Genomic DNA, 18,958 nt, shown 5'->3' on the forward strand with positions numbered 1-18,958 from the left:
GTGAATTTACCGTGGGGAATGGCCTGCCTCATCATGAGGGACAGCATGGTTGAAATAACATGGGTGTTGTCACCTGTATATCTATTTTCATTATAATAGAATATTGGGGGTGATCCAAATCTTTGCTTATGTTGGTTTTTTTTTTTTTAATATAATCAATATTGGGTTCTTGACTGTACTTAGATTTTGTTGTCTTAATATGGTGGCTTTTCTTGAGCTTATTTTTATTCTAATGGCTTTTGACATATACTAGTGAAAAATCTAAGTCGTCTTTGGTCTTGTCCTTAACTGGTGTTAAATACTGTTAGCTTATGGTGAAAACTGGCATTTTCTTCTTTGAGGACTGAAGAAAATACAGGATCTGGAAGAGCACTTGCTTTCTTTGGCCTGACAAAAATACTAATCCTTGGTTGATCAAAGATAAATTATAGTATCCTTTGCTTTTAAATTTTTATGTGGCTTAATCTTAGAATCATGTTTGTTTTTGAGGCTGTAATAGTTTCAGTGGCCAAAATTGTCTCAGGCAAGAAATGGTTAGGGAATTGGTGGGGGTGGGAGTGGAGGCATTGACAGCAATAGCTGTGAAAATTCTTTATGTGTTTCTGCAGTGAATTTAGTTCCCGTTTATCCTGTTTGAATCCTATTTTAATGGGACATTTAAGCGGATAAGCAAAGGCAGCAAGCTAGCCCTTTAGCCCACATCCGGGTCCTTTCCCACCTGTAATGCCACATCACAAATGGCCCATCACATGGCAGAAGGTGTTCATCTTCTCTCACTTTTCACTGCCTCCGGGGGACCTGCTTTCAGCAGCCGCCTCTTCGGGGAAGGCTGACGTCATTTTCTGAGTGGCTGTGTTCAAAACCACCCAAAGGTACCCATCTTTCTTCTGCCATCATTAGCATAACGTTACGAGAACCAAGTGAGGCTTCCTCAGTGTCTCCCCTGTAGTGGGGGAACCAGGGGACAGGGTGTGTGTTGACTCAGGATGCCCTGTGCCTCCTCCCTTTTCTAGTTTCCATATTGAGCCTTACTTCAGTCTTCCCGTTTCTGGGTCACTGCAGCCTGTCTTTATGGTTTTGATAGGACAGGGAAAGAGAAACTCTCATAAGAAAGTTTCTAGGTGGATCTTTTGGGAGGCATGAGAACAAACCTTTGTTTCTACATATCTGAGTGACTCAGGCTGAGCCTCATGTTTGGGAAGCACAACAGAGATGATGTGCAGACTGCAGTTAGCTTGGAGCATATCTGCCTCTCACAGTGGACTGTAGGACTGTGCTCAGTGTCCCCTTGGACACCCTGTATGTGAGGCTTGTAGGTGCATGTTGATCGCATCAAGCAAGGAGTCAGGGCAGAAAACTGGTTTCTCTTGTACTCTCTTTCCTCGTCTTACAGGATGGTTGCTTATGTGAGTGTGGTCTGTGCTTTTAAAGTACCAGAACCTCATCATTTTGTCCCTAAGGGTTTGAGGAATTCTTTAGAAGAAACAGAGACTTAGAAAAAGCAGCTACTCCAAGAAAAGGTACAAGAGTCAATTTGACATTTTAATGGACCGAGCCACCCAGGTGTCCATCAATTTAATGTTGTTTTTTTTTTTAATTTTTTTTTTTTTAACATTTATTCATTTTTGAGACAGAGACAGAGCATGAACGGGGGAGGGTCAGAGAGAGGGAGACACAGAATCTGAAACAGGCTCCAGGCTCTGAGCGGTCAGCACAGAGCCCGACGCGGGGCTCGAACTCACGGACTGTGAGATCGTGACCTGAGCCGAAGTCTGATGCTTAACCGACTGAGCCACCCAGGCGCCCCTCAATTTAATGTTTTAAAACTGTGAGAGTTTTGCATTTTTAAGGCCTTCGCTACTTCCGGGGTTAATCTCCTTGGGAGGTGACAAGCAGGTGGCCCGTGCACGTGTGGTGTTGGCCTTCTCTTTCCTTTGCTTGTCGTGTCCATTGCTTCCAAGTCACCCCCTTCCTTATTCAGATCCGAAGCCTCACAGTTTGGTGATGTGGATTGGTGAAGTGGGTATTTATCAGGTGTGGTTCTCCTGTGGAACGTCTTCTGCTCAGTTACCTGTAAGTGAGGAATAGGAGGAGGCCCATAGAAGCATGTTGGGAGGTGTGTTTACATGCTTTACAAATATAGCAGTTGGTTTTTTGCAACGTTATCGTTTATGCACATTTTTACTCTATCCTGTAATATGTTTGTCTGTTTCCGGGTCACCTAGGCCTTGGGCCTCCATGGCTTTGATTTGGGGTTATTGGAGTGGTGTGCATGTGATGGGGCAGGACTGTGGCTTTGTTTGTCCTGCGACTTTTTGGGCTTCTTGCTTAGGCCCTTCCATTTCCTGTTGCCTGGCTGTGGAGAAACATGGCCATGAATGGATCGCTGCCTTAGAAGCCTCTGTGAGACCACCTTTCCCTTACTCAGGGGAACGATTGTTTTCCTAAGTTTTGGGTTAGTTTCCCAGGTTCTTAGGAACACATGCATTCTTGTGTGGCACCTCTGGGACTTCATTTCTGGTCACAAATGTGTGGGCGGGTGGTGGGGGGGTGGTTTCCCCACCATGCAGTTCTGGGACACCAGCTGGGTGTCCTACAGTTTAACCCACTTCTGACACCATGTACCTGGAATCAGCACCAGATTCCACAGGTTCAGGGCTCCGTCCTGAAAGACTGCCTCCGCCTCCCACTCCCTGCCTTCAGATGCTGTTCCACGTCCAGATTGTCACCTGTGCTTCTGACTGGCTGTAAATCAGTTTTCCATGACCCCTTCTCCTTGGGTTCATTTAATTTGCTAGAGATGCTCACAAACTCGGGAAACCAGTGTACTTACTAGATTACCAGTAGTTCATTACAGAGGATGTTAAAGGATATGAATGAACAGCTAGATGAAGAAATATGTAGGGCAGGGTCTGGTGGATTCCCTGGTGTAGGAGCTTTCTGTCCCCTTGGTGTTTAGCACAGAATGTAGGTACTTTCTTGTCTACCAATCTAAAAGCTCTCCAAACCCTGCCCTTTTGGGTTTATATGGAGGCTTTGTTGCATAGGTATGTGATTGATTGAATCATTGGCTGCTGTGATTAATTCGACTTCCAGCTCTTCTCCCCTCCCCTCCCCCCTTCTCCCCCAGAGTCAGGGGTAGGTCTGAAACTTCTAACCTTCTAATCACTTGGTTGCTTCTCCTAGCAACCTGCCTCCCTCCTTAAGGGTTTTCCAAAAGTCACATCATTGACACAAACTCAAGTGTGGTTGAAAGAGGCTGGTTATGAATAACGAAAGACACCTTTACCACCTAGGAAATTCCAAGGGTTCTTAAAGCTCCGTACCAGGAGGACCAAATGCATACTTCTTATAAATCGAGTATCATACAGGTCAAACAAAGCTAAATGCCTGGCAGACTCCGTGATAACAATTATTCGTTTTTGTTTCTCCCCCTTGTCTTTTTGTGTGTGATAAAGCACCTCTTGGAAATTTTTTTTTTTAATTTTTTTTTTCCAACGTTTATTTATTTTTGGGACAGAGAGAGACAGAGCATGAACGGGGGAGGGGCAGAGAGAGAGGGAGACACAGAATCGGAAACAGGCTCCAGGCTCTGAGCCATCAGCCCAGAGCCTGACGCGGGGCTCGAACCCACGGACCGCGAGATCGTGACCTGGCTGAAGTCGGACGCTTCACCGACTGCGCCACCCAGGCGCCCCAGCACCTCTTGGAAATTTTAACTGGAAATTGTACTTGATGGAGTTACATGGGGAGGGGAGAGTGTTTCTTTGGGTGTGCCTAGCTTTCTAGGACCGTTCAAGCCTTCTGATCCTCAGAGTGTACTTGGAGGAACCCTAGGTGGGCATGTCCTGAATCAGAGCCATCTCTCCTGACACATACTTTGCACCCGACAGAATGGTGGGACAGGGGTGCTTATGGGGCTGGATTTGTGTGCTCTGAACTGCTTTGTATTTTACGTGTGTGTTGCAGGAAGAGGCTTGCAAGGCTGGATTCAGTCATCTAGTTTGTGGGTCACAGTGTTCTGAGAAGTGGTATCGTGCCCCAAGTGCCAGCTGTTTAACAGTAATGCCCCCTGGATCGTGCCTGGTATGTATGTTCCATTCACTGGTGATGACCTGGAGATTTTAAGAAATTGTTTTAAATTTCCATCTTGTCTGGAAATGTCTGGGGTTGGTATGGTCTAGTAGTCTTTTCCACTCTAACCTGTGTCCTGAAGTGGGAGGGGCACAGCAGGCTTTCCTCCTACACTTCCGGACAAGATACTTATGTTTCAGCTCTGCCCAGCCTCTTCCTGTCCTGCTCCCTGTTTACCTCCAGAAGGCACCAGTGTTAGGAAGATTGTATGTTAGAAGGCATTTTTTTGTTCTCTGAAGCCTCTTTCTCTAGGAAGTTGTAATTATTGTTACCTGGTGTCAGATTCTGTTTTCTCTTAGGAACTGGTGAGCCAAAGGATGTTGGGGCTGGAACAGAGGAGGCAGGAGAAGAGGAAAGCAGGGTGACTTTGCCTGGTGGAGCTGGCTGCAGAAGGTGTGTGTGCATCCGAGGACTAGACCCCACGTGGCCCATCACGTACCCAGGGGCTCGGTCACGGTCATAGACCCCACGCGGCCCATCACGCACCCAGGGGCTCAGTCACGCTCATAGACCCCACGCGGCCCATCACGCACCCAGGGGCCCGGTCACGCTCATAGACCCCACGCGGCCCATCACGCACCCAGGGGGCCGGTCACGCTCATAGACCCCACGCGGCCCATCACGCACCCAGGGGGCCGGTCACGCTCATAGACCCCACGCGGCCCATCACGCACCCAGGGGGCCGGTCACGCTCATAGACCCCACGAGGCCCATCACGCACCCAGGGGGCGGTCACGCTCATAGACCCCACGCGGCCCATCACGCACCCAGGGGGCCGGTCACGCTCATAGACCCCACGCGGCCCATCACGCACCCAGGGGGCCGGTCATGGTCATAGACCCCACGAGGCCCATCACGCACCCAGGGAGCCGGTCACTGCTGTGCTTGGGCTTTGTGCAGTCCCTCTGCTTGTTCTTGGAGCAAGCTGATTCAAAGATTCTAAGAAACAAACTTAAGATTATGACAACGTGGAGATTTCCATCTGAATTTTAAAAGACCCAGATAAGAGATAACCCCAGAAGTGTTGGCTCTTTGTGGGTCTTCTGCCTCTCCCAGGTGCTTTGCTGAGCTGCTGTGTTTGTTGTGTTTACATGTGCCAAGCGGAGGCCTTTCCTCCCAAGGACCCCGGCTTTGGCTTCACCACGCACGCAGCATGGTGGAGTGTGAGGAGGGAGCATTTGATGATGTCTCTCATAATATCTGATAAAAGAAGTCGCTGTTTCATGAAGGAAACCACCCTCGTTTAACCGTAAAATGTGTTCTCTTGTCCCACGGGAGGGGGAGGTGGGGGGGAGGTGGGGGGGAGGTGGGGGGGTGGGCATTCCCCTGGGACAAGCAGGGTTTCCGCAATCTTGCTGTTTTGGGGGCGGGCGTTGCTATGGGATTTTTCTAAATCTATTTTCGAGATCCTGGGAAGGAAATCACCCGGAAGCAGTTCATGCAGTATTGCTTGGCGAGGGGTCTGGTGAGGGGACTTACAGTCTGTCCACCCAGGAAGGAGCTGGTACCCGTGGCGGCGTGCCCACCCTGTGGTCTGCAAGCTCTGATCCTGAGCATCCCAGCCTTGGGGTATAGACAAGACCAGTTTTACTTTTCCCAGTAGCTCCCTCACTGAACGCTGAATGTCATGCCCACATTCTTGCTGGGTGGAGGTCCCTGTAACATCATGGCCTCACTTCGCCGTTGACTAGCTTTTGCTCCTAAGACCTCATTCTGTTTTTCTGTAAGCTCCGATCTTCTGTCTGATTGAAAGCTTTTCTCCTAGTGTAGTCCTACCCTGACCCTGAGCAGGGTGGGCCAGCACTGTCCACCCCAGGCTTTGTGCTGTGCTCGCAGGGTCCTCCCTGGCTTGCCCTTCTGAGTGCTGAAGTCAGGTGGAGTGCTCCTCCAGCTTAAGTGTAAACTCAGATAGGAGCAGAGCACTTGCTCCCCATCGCCCTAAATAGCACACAGTTAAGATCCGGACCTCCATCTGTGTGACGATGTTTGTAGAAAACCATTGTTGCCCACCAGGGTCTGTAGCTGAGGCCTTTGTTGTCTGCCCGCACGTCTGTCCTCAGAGAGGCCCTTGCTCCCTGCTGGGTGGGGGAATGGCAGCTGCCTCTCCTCTCTCCCAAGGATCTGCCTCCTGCTGGGGAGGAGGGGTGAGACAGGGGTCCTCCTGTGTCTGCATTCTGGACAGATTCCAGAGTTCCCTCAAGGTCTGGCACCGCTGACAGTGACGTGTTTGTTCTGAGGCACAGCCTAGAGCACTGAACGGGGACGTGTTCCCTCCCTGGTTCACCTCACTCAGCGCTGCGCTCAGCCCCCGTGGTGCACAGGGGACCGGCAGCCTCTCCCCAGGCTCAGACCGAAAACCTGATCTTCCTCACTCAGAGGAACTTTCAGGTTGGCTGGAAAAGTCCAGCATGTGAGTGCTGCACTGTCTCCCAGCTCCTCCGCAGCAGCAGCTGTTGTGAGATCACCTGATGACATCTTAGGGTGTCACAGAAGTAAGTAAGCTGAAGCGTAGCCCTCCCTGAGCGCCTCATGCATTTGGGAATTAAAAAAACCACAGTATCCAGAAACTTAAGTAGCAAACTTTGTTGTAAAATAGCTTTGTTACTTCTCCTAACTAAAATTAGGAGGACGTTTCCTTCCAATTTTTAAAATGAGGAGAAAGTATATTTGCAAAAAATATTTGGGAAGTAAATAAGAATATAAAGAAGGGAGTCCCTGGCCTGCTGTGAGCAAGGTTACACAGGTGGGCACTGGTCTACACCCTGCCCCTTGGGCTTCACCACGTTGAGCTGTGTACCCAGGTGATAGTGTAGTTGTGACGGAGAAAGCAAGACTGGCCAGCCGAGCGGTGATCCAAAAAGTAAGAGATTGAAACATGATGGGGGCTGTAAGGATGTCCCAAGCTCTTGCCTCTTTAACGTGAGAGTGGGTGGAGTCTCTGGGGTCTCTGTGGCAGAAAACCTGGGGCGTTCGGCTGCTCTGAGGCGTTTCTTTAACGAGCATTAGGCTGCACTATGGAAGCATTGGGCTTTGTGGGGTGGTCATAAGATGCCACGGTTGGGAACACGTCCTCATCACACAGCCCCGAGTCTTTATTTACTTTCCAGAAGGAGCATTGTTGTAGTGATCTGAGATGCTGTCGAGAGCAGATGGATGGCAGAAGGAACCAGGGCACACCCCTGAATCGTGTCTTTGAAGAGCTTCCCAGAGGAGCATGTCTGCGTGCAGATGGTTGGGTCCAGAGGCACCAATAGCTCGTGGGCCTTGGGGATTACGTTTTCATTCTCCCTGGCACTGTTTTCTTGTGGTGCCTGCAGCTGGGTGGACAGAATGTTCCCGAATCAGCTCTGTATCTTAGGACTGCCCTGTAGTCAGTGTAAGACTGTTGTTTGTGTGCCTTCTGGATTTCCAAGGCAGTGTGGAATCTTAGTGCCTGGATGTACCAAATTTTAACTCCTGTTGCTGAATTGGTTTCTGTTTATTAAAATGGAAATAGGTTCATACCCCAGGCTGAAAGTATTCATGTTAGTAGAAAAACAGAACGGACCTGTTCTGCAGAGCGTAGGCTGAGGTAGAGCCACGGTCTGGGTCTGTGGAGCACGTCCGAGCACAGAAGCACGTGGTTTGCTGCCGAATGCCCTGCTCTGCAGGTCTGGCGTTCTTTCTCCGAGGTGGACTGGCTGGAGGTTGTGAACAGTTTGTGCGTGGCATTCCTGCTCCTGGACGGCATCTGAGGTGAGGGGTAAGTTCAAGGCTGAGTGTTCCTCCGTAGGGTTTTTTTTTTTTGTTTTTTTAATTTTTTTTTAACGTTTATTTATTTTTGAGACAGAGACAGACAGAGCATGAATGGGGGAGGGTCAGAGAGAGGGAGACACAGAATCTGAAACAGACTCCAGGCTCTGAGCAGTCAGCACAGAGCCCGACGTGGGGCTTGAACTCACGGACCGCGAGATCGTGACCTGAGCCGAAGTTGGCCGCTCCACCGACTGAGCCACCCAGGTGCCCCACGTAGGGTTTTTTTTTTTAATGTAGAGTGTAGGGGCACCTGGGTGGCTCAGTCGGTTGAGCACCCAACTCTTTATTTCAGCCCAGGCTACGAACTCACGGGTTCTTGCGTTTGGGCTCCACGTTGGGCTCTGTGATAGTTCGGAGCCTGCTTGGGATTCTCGGTCTCCCTCTGTCTCTGCCCCTCCCCTGGCGCATGCTTTCTCTTTCTCTCTCCCCCCCTTCCTCTCTCTTTCAAAAATAAATAAATAAACTTTAAAAAAGAATTGAAAAAGTAAAGTGTAGTTTCTGTGTGTGTGTGTGTGTGTGTGTGTGTGTGTGTGTGTGTGTTTTCAAAAACATGCCTCTCTTGGTTTCACTACCCAACAGCGGAGGTTTCAGTTAAGAGGATCTTCACAATTCTGCCCTGGCAAATGCTACTTCCCATGATTAATAACCCGTGTTAAGGGGATCGTTTACCACATCGGTGTGTAGCAATAGCAGTGTTCCAAGTAGAACAGAATCCCCGTGTAGGGCTCTTTTTTAAAATTTTTAAACAATTTTCATTTATTTTTGAGAGAGAGAGAGAGAGAGAGAGAAAATGTAAGTGGGTGAGGGGCAGAGAGAGAGACACACACAGAATCCGAAACAGGCTGCAGGCTCTGAGCTGTCAGCACAGAGCCCGACGTGGGCTTTGAACTCCTGAACCATGAGATCATGACCAGAGCCGAAGTCTGATGCTTAACTGACTGAGCCACCCAGGCACCCCACACCCGCTAGTGTAGGACTCTTAACTGTGACTCAGTTTTGTCAAGTAACATGTAAGAACCATGATCTGAGAGCTGGGAGGAGAGAATGGCACAGGGACACAAAGAAGGGACAGACAAACCTTCGCAGTTGTGGGAGCTTCTTATACCTTCATCCAAGACCCAAAGCCTGTGATTTTCTGAGGCCAGACCCAGGCTTTGCTGGAGGAGCACCGGTGGGGGGGGTTGGTGGCTGGAGGGGGAGCCCAAAGCTACTCTTGAATCTTGGTCTCTGCAGAAGTTTGTATGGTTTAACATCAGCAGTGTTGACACCTTTGAGCAGAACTTGGAGACTGCTCACTGGGAACTGGGCATTGAACTCCCCCAACCAGACGGCAGTGGTCTATGCCACCGAGAGCGACGGGTGAATGTCGGGCTCCAGTCTGGAGTCTGTGGTTCTGAGTACAGAACAGTTCAGTGTTTAATCAGTTTTGGAGGGGCGCCTGGGTGGTTCAGTCAGTTAAGTGCTCGACTCTTGGTTTCGGCTCAGGTCATGATCTGGTGGTTTGTGGGTTTGAGCCCCTTGTTGGGCTGTGTGCTGACAGTGTGGAGCCTGCTTGGGATCCTCTGTCTCTCTCCTTCTCTGCCCCTCCCCGGCTCACTCTCTCTGTCTCTCTCAAAATAAATAAATAAAAACTTAAAAAAAATTTTTTACCAGTTTTGGAGTGTGCTTCCTTTGAGCATATTATAGGCGTCTGCTAATTTACTATATATAGTAAAATGAATACATAAATTCTGTTTTCATGGAGAAAAGAATCGATCGGTGAAATATTTAGGCAGGCAGCCCTTAAGAAATAGTATAATAGGGCTCAGCTGTGAGGGGGCTGTGCTGGGTCTGCTGGGGTCTGTCCTCCTCACCCCCAATTTCAGGTGTCTGGGCAGACAGACGTGTGTGGGGTGAGAGGCTCAGGATTGGGGAAGGGTGGATACTGTGTCCAGGCTCTGACATGTTTTTAAAAGATACTGCTCCCTTGTGTAGCATCAGTCTGCTCTTCACAGCCTTTCTCCCGAGGGAACTGATGAGTGGTTTTCTTGGATCTTCTAGGTTTCCCTTGCGAAGCCTGGTGTCCGCCCTTCTCCTAGTGGGCATCTTCCTCTGTGCTGTGAGGAGGGGGCCCGATGGGGGCTGGGCGTGGCAGGCGAGGACGGGGGCCGCCTCTTCAGTGCTGGGGAGATACCTGCCAGGGTCTTAAAGTACAGTGTCAACGTGTGGTTTGCGGATGTAGCTGGTTGTGAAGAGGCCAGGCTGGAGATGATGGGAGTTTGTGAATTTCCTGAAGAATCCCAAGCAGTGTCAGGACTTAGGAGCCCAAATTCCAAAGGTATTGATTTCAGAAAACATGATAATGCTCTGAGCTCCAGGTCACAGTCCGAGATCACCATGGGTCACTGTGGACAGATACGGGACAATTGAGCGTTTTCTAGAGATGGTGTATTTTATTAATCATGGGAAGTAGCATTTGCCAGGGCAGAATTGTGAAGATCCTCTTAACTGAAACCTCTGTGAGTTTACTTTTTTGAACTATGAGCTTGTGCAATTATAGGAACAGTCCCATACCCAACTGAAGTGTGTTTGTGTTCACTTGAAGCACAAACATTATTGGCTTTTCATTTAGAGGCCAGTCTGTCCGTCTAGTTTGGTTCCAGTGATCAGAATCTTTTGTTAAATGTCCTGCATAAACCACACGTTACCTATAGTTTTGTTCTCTAAATGAAGTGAGAACTTTGAAGCAGAGCAGTCTGAGTGTAGAACCGTGTATTTTCTTATGACATTTTTCTTAGAGTTTTCTTTCCTACTCAATTTGACATTTTTTTTTAGCTGTTTGCCTTTATTGCTTTATTTTCCAAAGCTTTCAACTTAGTGTTTGAAGAAACAACCTTTTTTTATTCCTGTTTTTTTTTTTTTTTAGTTCACACAATGTTAAATTACATAAGTAAAATAGAAGTACAGCTTGCATAAACAGGTTTGGGATCAGATACAGCTGCCTTATGGTGAGCCCTTGACCCTGCTCTGGACAGAGGGGTGGGGTGGGGTTGGTGTGGGTCAGGGTTGTTGTACAGCCATTGTGATTCTGGCTGCTGTGTGTTTCTGCTGGTGCCTCTTTGTGTCATAGACCCTTTGATGGCTTGACAAACTGCGAGTCCTTTCCCAGAATGATTTGCATCTTAAAGGAAATGGAGTCACAGACCCTTCAGTCATCCCCGGGCTATGTGGACCAGGCTAAGAGCGCCTGGTGTAGACCGCTCTTTGGACACAGACCCTTGTAGGAACCCTTGCTTTCTCCAGCTCCTCCCCGTAGTGTGGCCGCCACTAGACAGTTTGTTCTGAGCAACAGCAACAGGTGACAGACCGCTGTGAGCCTGGGGACTAGAGGGTAGGAGGTGCTGTCCTGTCTTACAGGCTGGGGAGTGTTTGCTGGAAAGCATGTGTGTGCGACAGAGGTGCAGCTCGCCCTGGTGCTCCCTGCTGGAGATTTGCCAGCACCCGGCCCAGCTGCTGGTCCCCTCGGCTTTATGGCTTTGTGGTTGGGTGCCGCAGGGGGTGCCTCTCTTTGCTTCTTAGGATGTCCAGCTGCTTGTACGTACTTGCAGAGTGGGTGTGATAAGCGGTGTGGCGGTCAGGTCACCAAGAAGGGCCTCTCACCTGGAGTGCGCCCCTCCAGCAGCGTGTGGGCTTGAGGGAGGCGTCTCTGTCATTCTGTGTGGTGCTGAGGACATCAGGGCCCCCATGGGTGTGGGCTCCCCCTGGGCGTAAAGACCTACAGTGGATGTGGACACATGTACCCTGGACTCTCAGTTGTGCGTGTGGTCACACGACTGGCAGAGATGGATTCATGGCGCACCGTGACCTTAACCCACATTCACGGGAACATGGGGTCCAGCACCATGTTGTGGATCTGAGTTTTGTGACTCCTTCTCCCTACCTTTTCGTGAGTACTTTGTTGTTGTTTTTAAAGACTCAAGGAAAAAACACTGTATGGTCTCCTCTGAGGTAACTAGATGCTAACCCACACCCTTGACTGGAAATGGGGCGGTAGAAATTCCCTGCTTTAAATTTCTTTTCAATTTTCAGGTGTGATGGTAATCCATAAAACGAACACCGAGGTGTGTTACCAGAGTGTGAATTGGTGTCACTGTTTTGTAGAGCAGTTTGACGGCACCTGTCAGACATTCAGACCCTTTGACCCAGCAAGCCCTGCCCTCGGGAGCTCTTGTGAAGACACGGCCTGCTTAGGTGGATGGGCTTTCGTGTGTCTGTGGTATTTGAGCTTTTTATGGTGAACGTGGTTTAATTTTCTAAGAAAATGTTAGAAGGAGAACCTCGGACTAGAAGAATGGTGCATCATCTCATGGGATTCTTGTTAGTGACGCCTGGAAGTCACCTGTTTAAATCAGAAACGGGCCTGTCTTTGGGTCCCATCTGTCCCCTTTAAGAGCCCGGCATCACCTTTCTGTTTCAGGGAGCCATGCCCACTGGTCTCCTGGCACTGGAGCTGCTTCTTGTCACAGCCACTGCGGGGAAGGCCAGTGTGCCTTTCATCACTGTGAATGGGTCAGAGTTCCTGGAAACATTTGTCGGCATTGGGCCAGCAAGGGTAGGTGGGCGCTTGTCCTTGAGTCAGACAGCCCCGGTCTTTGTGTGGACCCGGCAGTGAGCACAGAGCATGCCGTGGATTGAGATAAGGGTTGGGTTCCGGAGAAGGGAAGAAGAGACTTGGGTTAACAAACACTCATTTTTGTTTTCATACCAGGAGCAAACTAGACTCTCTGTGTGGATCCCTATTTTAGGTTCGTGACATGTTTGCAGTGGCCCAAAGAAACGCTCCTTGTGTCTTGTTCATTGATGATATCGATGCATTTGGCAGGAAACGAGGCCGAGGGCATTTCGGAAGCCAGAGTGACCGGGAGAACACACTGAACCAGATGCTTGTGGAGGGATGGATGGTGAGTGCACGCGGCTGACAGCCGCCGAGAGCAGGCCTGTCCTGTCGGCACTGCCACATCTCGCGTGACCCTCCTCCGGCTTTTGTTTCTGTCAACTCCCTGGGTGAGTGAGCATCCCTGATGGTTCTGTTTGTAGGAAGTCTGCTCTCAGGCAGACTTAATGGAGAAAGCTATGTTAGATCCACAGAAGCCCCCCACTGCCCCCTCCCCACCAGCAGGAGGGGCTAGTGGAGATGGGGAGAGGTGAGGCCCTCCTGGGGAGGTGGACCAGGTAGATGAGGGCTCCCCCACCTCTCCTAGTGTAGGCCTTGGTGCCTGCAGGATGGTGTGGGTGGAGCCTTGCTCCTTCTCCTCTGAACCTCTCTCCTGCTGCCCTTCCTGACGCAGAATCTCATGGGTGTGAGCCCACTCCATGTACCAAAATCTCTCTCTTTCTTTCAGTTCAGACTTTTCCTCAAAGTGATTCCAGCTCAGTGTGTCTGGTAGCTTGTCAGGCGTGCTGATATTTCACTGGAAATGTCTACATGGTGAACGTTTTTGAAATTTGGAGATGCTTTCAGTGGTCCCGTGGCAAGTTTTCATCTTCATCTTGGGGCTGCCAAGAGTACCCCAGGTTTGGTGATTCACTAGGAGGACTCCTAGGACCCCATGTGTAGCTGTACCCACGGCCACGACTGGTGACAGACACAGAGCAGAATCCGTGCAGGGAGGAGTGTGGTGCAGGGGAGCTGGCTGCAGCTTCCCTCAGGATGTGCAGGAGGCACCGACTTTTCCTAGCATGGAGCTGTGACGACATGTGGGCGTGTAGTTGACCAAGGTTTTCAGTGGGGGCTGGTCCTGTGGCACTCTCTGCCCAGTATGTACCAAAATCCCAGCCTCCCGGGAGGAAGGCAGGTGCGCAGCAAAACCACACTGTACAAACAGTTTAGGCCTAGGGAGCCCCTCTTATCAGGGCGCAGTGGAGACCCTCCCCAAATCTCAGAGCCAGCTGGGGGCCACCTTATAAGCAGAGCTTGAGAGGCTTACTGTGTTAGATTCTTTCTGCCCAGCCAAGACGTTCCAAAACCCTTTGTTATACCTCGTATCCAACCGTGATTCTAACTAGGTTAGTACTCTGTTCTGATGTCTCAGGGGGCTGATGGGAGAGAGCATTCAGGGGGAAAGAGGGTGGGAATACCACCACTTTCTCTGCTGGCGGCCCGTGTTCTCTGCAGTCCCGCCTGCCCTTGACTATTCCAGTTCCCTGGGCCTTGTGAGCTCACCAGGGCTGGGTGGATGGAGACCTTGGGAAGTAACTGGGGCACTGACACCGTGGAGAGTCTCCTTGCTCCCCAGGGGTTGGGGGGTGGCATCGGGTAGTGTCAAGCTGTCAGGAATCAGTGATGAGTCAAGATGGAGGTCCACACGTGGGCCCAGGTCCTGGGGGGGTCCCAGTTAGCCGGGGAACGTCTGACTACTCTCTGATGGAGACGCGTCTCAGCCAAAGCAATGGGGTCTGTGAGGACCGGAGCCAGTGGTGTGCTGTTTGTGTCCTGCCCGTGAAGGGTCAGAGGGAGGGGCCCCAGAGCCAGCCCCGGGCAGGAGCGTTGGCCCCGCTGAATGGCCTCTGTAGTCCGTTTGGAGTGAGCAGAGGAAGAGCAGAGCCAGTGCAGGGCGGCCCAGGGAGGCCAGGGTCCCTAGAAGGATGAGCAGGTGTGCAGAAGAGGACAAGGCGTCAGGACCAGAGAGAGGAGAGCTGTCTGGGGATACAGCCCTACCCCAGTGGGTGCCAGCCGAGCCCTCTCCTTGGGCGCCCTTGCTTCTCATGAAAACGAACGTTGTGGTGGTGGCTGGCACCAACCGCCCTGACCTCCTTGACCCGGCTCTGATGCATCCTGGCCGGTGTGACTGACTGATCTACATCAGCAAGCCTGCCAGTCACATGGCTCTCAGGTTTGGGGCTTCATGCCCTTGTGCTAAAGGTTAGGTTGGTTAGATCATTACCTGTGTATTTGGAGGCGATTTCTTTTCTTTTTTTTTTTACTTCTTCCTTTTTAAGTAGGCTCCATGCCCAGTGCAGAGCCAAATGCAAGGGTTGAACTTTTCACCGTGAGAGATCAAGACCAGAGCTGAGGTCAAGAGTCGGGCCGTTAACCGACCGAGCTACCCAGGTGGCCCTGGAGGTGGTTCGTTTGATCAGGGCCCTGCAGTGGTTAATATTAACATTTGGAAAAAGTGGAAGCTCGTGGATGCCCTTGGGTGCTGCTAGTTGCCGTCTCCTGGCAATCCACTTTTGGGAGTGACAGGTGCAGCTGGGCCTGCAGAAATGTCACTTCAGCCCATACAGGTGGGAGTGCTGTGACACATCCATGTATTCTGGCGCGGTGTTGTGAAAGCGTAGAGGGTGGACAAGAAGAGCTCACCCTCACCTTTTGCTCTGACAACTGACATCACCTCTTCCCTGGCCCTTTCTGTTTGTGAGAGTGCGTCCGTCCCGCGTGGACTTGCCCTGCTGCCCAGGGTGGTCCTCATCTTGCTCACTGTCGGCTCATGGCCCCGGGAATGGATTTGATGTCAGAGGCAGCACAGTCATGAACGTGTTTTAATGCGTTCAAGAGCTGAGTGTACTAGGGGGCTCGAACTCGCGAACCATGAGATCGTGACCTGAGCCGAAGGCGGACACTTGACCGACTGAGCCACCCGGGTGCTCTTGCCCTGATTAATGATAGTTTTGCTGGATGTAGCATTCCTGTTCGACTTTTAAAAATTACTCTTGTCTCACTGCTTTGAATATTTTGTTCCACTGCCTTCATTTTACTAGGTGCCAGGCACCAGTCGTCATGTTGCTGTTATCCTCTATGTGATGAATCTTTTCTGTTGCTGCTTCAGGATTTCCTCTTTGTCTTTTGCGTTCAACACTTTAATTGCGATGGGTCTCTTGCAACTTCTGGGTTTCGAATTATAGTTAGAAAAGAATCTCTCCTTATTTTCATATCATGGACACATCTTTATCATGTTTATGACTTTTTTTTTTACATTTACGTCTGTGACCCATTTGTACTTTATTCTGATATGTAGCTTGAGATATTGCATAAATTTGATCTTTCTTCAAATAACTATCCTATCATTGCACCACCATTTTTAAATAGTTCATTACTGACGAAGAAACAGTGCATTATCTTGACTTTACCCACTGAATGGGAGCCTTTCGAAGGACAAAAGGAATTACAGAGAACATTTCAGATTTTCTTTAGTTGTATCACAGATAGTACTATCAACATTGTTATTTTGAAAGTATTTCATGTAGGGGCGCCTGGGTGGCCCAGTCGGTTTAGTCTCCGACTCCTGGTTTCAGCTCAGGTCACGATCTCACGGTTTGTGAGTTTGAGTTCCTTGTCGGGCTCTGTGCTTATAGCACAAAGCCTGCTTGGGATTCTCTTTCCCTCTCTGCCTCCCCGCCCCCCCCCCCCCCCCGGCACTGTCTCTCAAAAAAAAAAAAAAAAAAAAAAAAGGAGGTAAGTGTACCTGACCTTTGGGATACTTCATCATTGCTTCCTGACTCCAAATAACTAAGTGTGAAGCAGGGAAGGTGCCTGGAGTCCCAGGCTGTCCTTGTAGATCTTGCAAAGTGGCTACAGGTGACCCTGCTCTGACCGTCTGTGTGTCTCTGTCTTTGTTAGGCCCCGACATCAAAGGCAGATTGTCCATTTTCACAGCCCACCTACACCCACTGAAGCTGGGTGGGAGCCCCTGTAAGGACACTCGCGGCGCTCCCTTTGGGCTGGGTGGGAGCCCCCCATAAGGACGCTCGCGGTGCTCCCTTTGGGCTGTCACGGTGCTCACTCACAGGTGAGTGTTGGCCAGGCCGGGGATGGCCTCGGGTGTTACATGCGCTTGGTAGGTGGTTTCTGGTTGTAGGGTTCAGTGCTGGCACGTGCCCACCTTTGTCTTTGGAACTTTGAATCTGTTGAGAGACATCAAAGGCCTCAGAGATGAGTAGCCCCAGAGCTGATTTGTAGCCATCCGAAGTTCTGGTTTAATTCGGTTTAGACTCGGTGAGTTGTTAGTGCAGGGGCCTCCCTAAATGCCCGAGCACAGACCCACCGCAGTGAGGAGCCGTTGCTGCATTATACGGTCTTGGGCGTCAGCTCCCAGCCTGGGGGCTCCCCTTGCTTTTCTCTTTTCTTTGTAGTTGAAACCAAGATCCTGTACTAGGAAACTTGTTTCCCCACCAGGGTGGTTTAAGCACTGGGAGTTTAGGGTTTTCCCAGGGGGCTTCCTGCCCAGGTCATCGTCTACTCAGCAGCCCTTTGGAAGCCTAATGATTACTGTGATTACTGTGATGAGCCCTGCCATCCCCGGAACATTCTGCAGTGCAGCCTTGTCCCCTCCCACTGTTGTGCTGCCATCTGCCATCTCCCTGGTGTTCTTCCCAGTGCGGAGTGAGGGCTGGGGTCAGGTCACACATAGGAGTGCACGTTTGTTGGCTACAGGATGATGAGTGAGGCGTTCTCATCCGACCAGGCTGGTCTGTTTCCTGCAAAGAATGTGCTCTCTGTTCTTCCTCCTTGTGACTCCCATGTCCACTTATACACCAAAGTTAAGAAACTTGAATAGGCCTCCCAGACTCTCATCCCAGATATACATTAGAGGCTGCCCAGACTCAGCAGGATGACCTAGGACCTCACCAGTCTCCTGCGGCAGCTGCCTCATCGAACTGCCCTCCTCTGTCAGGCTGGTCACGTGGATTCCGCTGTCCCTGAGAGGCAGACCCAGCCTCTGTGAATGTCGACATCGCAGGGACAGAGAATGGTCTCTCTGTCCTCACACACAGAAGGGGACACAAGAATTCGTAGAGGAAAAGAACTGTTGATACATTTTCAAGAGCCACGTAAATAAGTGCAAACTATGGCGCTCTGTGGTTCTCATATTGTTGAGCCTTCGTCTCCACGTGCGCCTCAGGCCCCTGTGTGGGAGATCCAGTTTTTTTAAAAACCTGGATGTTCCTGGGGCGCGTGGGGGGCTGTCGGTTGAGCGTCCGACTTCGGCTCAGGTCGTGATCTCACAGCTCGTCAGCTGTGCTGACGGCTCAGAGCCTGGAGCCGGCTTCACATCTGTGTCTCCCTCTCTCCTCTGCCCCTAACCCACTCACATTCCGTCTCTGTCTCTCTCAAAAGTAAATAAGCATTAACAAAATTAAAAAAATAAATAAAACCTGAATGTTCCTTGGGAACCTGACGTGTAAAGTTCTCCTTTCACATTTTTGCTCGTTCTTTGCACCATAATGTAGTAACAAAAGTGAATGAGAAAAAAGACATTTTAAAACTTAGCTAATGATTCAACAAAAGATTACAAAGTATGCAAAGAAACAGTAAGTGTGGTTCATTCACAGGAGAAAGAAATGGACAGAAACTGTCCCCAAGGTAGCACAGACATTAGGGTTACTAGAAAAATACTAATGTCACCTGTCTTAAAGTTGTGTGCCTATAGAGCCAAAGGGGACCAGAAGAACTGTATGTCTCAACAAAGAGAATATTAGTAAGAAAACAAATTACAAGAAGTAACCAGATAGAAATTCTGGAGCAGAAAAGTACATGATTGAAATGAAAAGTTCACTAGGGGGCTCAATAGCATATGTGAGCAGCAGAGGAAAAATATTGGCAAACTTGGAGATAGGCTAATATTACCCAGTCTGAGGGGCAGGAAGAAAAAGGAATGGAAAATGTACAGAACCTAGGACCAGATGGGACACTACCAACATGCATATTATGGCAGTCCCAGAAGGAGAGGACGGAGGAAAAGGGGCAGTGAGATTATCTGAAGACATAATGGGTCAGAACTTTCCAAATTGGATAAAAGACAGGAATCTACGTTCCCAAGATGTTCAGTGAATTTCAAGTAGCGATGAACTCTAAGATCCATCGGGACTCATCATCATCTGTTAAAGCCGAAGAGAGGCTTGGAACCAGCAAGAAAGAAAGGATAAAGTGTACAAAGGATCATCAGTGAGACTTGATAACGGATTTCTGCTTGCACACTCGGAAGGGCAGAAGGCAGTGGGGTGACATGTTCCAGGTACTAAAAGAAAAAACCCGTAACAAAGAATTCTG

At 49.9% G+C, this 18,958-nt stretch overlaps 1 protein-coding gene across 2 annotated transcripts in view; it reads left to right on the forward strand.

Annotated features, from left to right (window-relative positions):
* Nucleotides 1–18,958, forward strand: part of GAS8 (growth arrest specific 8) — a 64,506-nt gene that overhangs the window by 2,807 nt on the left and 42,741 nt on the right. Inside the window, exons 2-3 of one of the 2 annotated variants that reach the window (XM_047846137.1) lie at nt 3,970–4,527; nt 12,791–12,869. The gene's annotated coding sequence lies outside the window, so the exon portion shown is untranslated. Of the gene's footprint in view, nt 1–3,969; nt 4,528–10,046; nt 12,521–12,790; nt 12,870–18,958 lie in introns of those variants that run through there. The other variant, XM_047846136.1, reaches the window with a different exon arrangement.

Source organism: Prionailurus viverrinus, unplaced genomic scaffold (genome assembly GCF_022837055.1).
Source record: "Prionailurus viverrinus isolate Anna unplaced genomic scaffold, UM_Priviv_1.0 scaffold_38, whole genome shotgun sequence".
NCBI lineage: Eukaryota > Metazoa > Chordata > Mammalia > Carnivora > Felidae > Prionailurus > Prionailurus viverrinus.